Source organism: Nematolebias whitei, chromosome 16 (genome assembly GCF_014905685.2).
Source record: "Nematolebias whitei isolate Nwh7 chromosome 16, NemWhi1, whole genome shotgun sequence".
In the NCBI taxonomy this organism is placed as follows: domain Eukaryota; kingdom Metazoa; phylum Chordata; class Actinopteri; order Cyprinodontiformes; family Rivulidae; genus Nematolebias; species Nematolebias whitei.
This window is the reverse complement of record NC_056513.1, coordinates 4,544,666-4,546,783: the sequence shown is the minus strand read 5'-3', so window position 1 is coordinate 4,546,783 and position 2,118 is coordinate 4,544,666.

Genomic DNA, 2,118 nt, shown 5'->3' with positions numbered 1-2,118 from the left:
TTTTTTTTTTTTTTTATTTGGTTGTATCATCATAGTTATTTCCCATCCATCCATTATCTTTGCGTGCTTCTTCCTTTTTGGGTCAAGGGGGTCACTTGTGCCCATATCCAGCAGTCTCTGTGAAAGAGGTGGGGTGCACCCTGGACAGGTAACAAGTCCCGGTTATTTCCAATAAAAAAATAAAAATAAACTAAAACATTGTTGGATCAAGCTTCTCACTGTTCTTTGGATCAGATTAAGATGGCTTCACAGCAGGATTTCCACAAGCTAAGACTATTAATCTGTCCTAAAATCCTAAGTGAAGTGGAGGATTTATCTTTGTAAGCTGCCTATGATGATGATGATGGTTATTATTATTATTATTATTATTATTTGTCCATCCTTCCATCCATTAATGGCTTATTCAGGCCCGAGTGCAACAAGAACTTTCTATTTATCTAAAAACTTTGTCCAGAGTAAATGCTAAATTGTATTTATTCATTAATCTAATGACCAAAAAAAAAAACAACAACAACGTGTAATTTCATTCAGATTTAGCAATATGATGTATCTGTTTTAATTACTAAAAAGTATTGGTATCAAAATTAGCAATTCTGGCCTTTATTTACTTGGCTTTAGATCAATACCAAATATTTCAATATCATAACCAAACAAGATGTGAGCTTGATAAACACACTAAGATTTTTACATTTATCAATGAATCTTGAGCACATAGCACAGAGATGGAAAATGAACAGCAAACTCAGGCCAAGAAAGCTGATTTGGACCAGGTATGTGGAGGGAGCAGAAAGACAAAGTACAAAAAAGCTAATAAGCAAACCAAGAAAAAATACCATTAGAGGTACCAGAAGAAGTAAGACCAAAAGGAAAAGTCAGAATTTTAAAATGTAAAAAAACTAAATCCACACATAATGACAAAGACAGTTTATTTAGTTTATACAAGTCACTTATTAAATATAAGATCATTTATAACAATATTGCATTAGGCCTTGAGATAATTTGACCTGTATACTGTTCATAATAATCTATTATCAGGAATTATCTAGTTCAGATCATTTAATAGCACAGTATTAAAATAAATAAAAATAAATAATAATCAGTGTCTTTGTTTTTAAATTGTTGTCCTGTATACATACAGTAGTCCCTCATTTATTGTGAGGTTTAGGGGATCACGCCTCCCACAATAAGTGAAAAAAATGTGAAATAGGATTACAGTAGTCCAAGTTACAGTTCAAGTAAACTTTATTGTCACCATCTCATGTGATACATGAGATGGAATGAAATTTTGTACACAAGTAGTAGTAGTCGTTTATTTAGTATTTACTGTAGTAGTAGTGAGTAGTAGTTTATTTTAGTATTTATAAGTATATTAAGGCTTTATAAACCCTGCCCACACTCTTGCAACATCCTAAACAGTGTTTCTAAACTCTAAACGCTCTAAAAGAGTACAGCATGTCATGATCGCCGCTCTCTGCCACGCTGCAATCACACTCATCACCAGTTTCACTCCCAATCTCCCTCCGTCTGTGTGAATAAATAAATAAAAAATGTAAATGCTCTAATATTTTAAATAAACAATTCATGTTGCTCATGTGGCTCATCCATCAATCAACTAATTGTGTGTCGTGTCAATCTTGCTTTGAAAAACCGCGAAATATCGAGTCCGTGGAAGTCGAACCGTGAAGTAGCGAGACACTATAGTATACACATCATGTATCATGGATGACTTCTCCAGTTTCTGAGGTCAGCCACTGCTGGTATACTACTCCACCACTGAACAAACTGCTCTGTTCCATCACTAACTCCTGGGTTATCCCTCCTATTATTCATGAAGACGCATTGTTTGCAAAGTCCACAAAGCATGTTTGAATACCACACAATTTAAACCTTGGGGATTTAGTCCTTGCTCCTTAATGCTCATGATTTATTTATCCATCTGATCAGATTCAAAGTAACTAAATCATGGTGCAATGCTACAGGGAACCCTTGCACACTCACAACCTGCCTTTGCACACTGCTGCGTTTCTTGTACTGTTTAATGCCCAGAGGTGGATATCACACATGCAGTGTATCCACATTTATCCACTGTTAAATACAAAGTGTCTTTAGACCATTGGA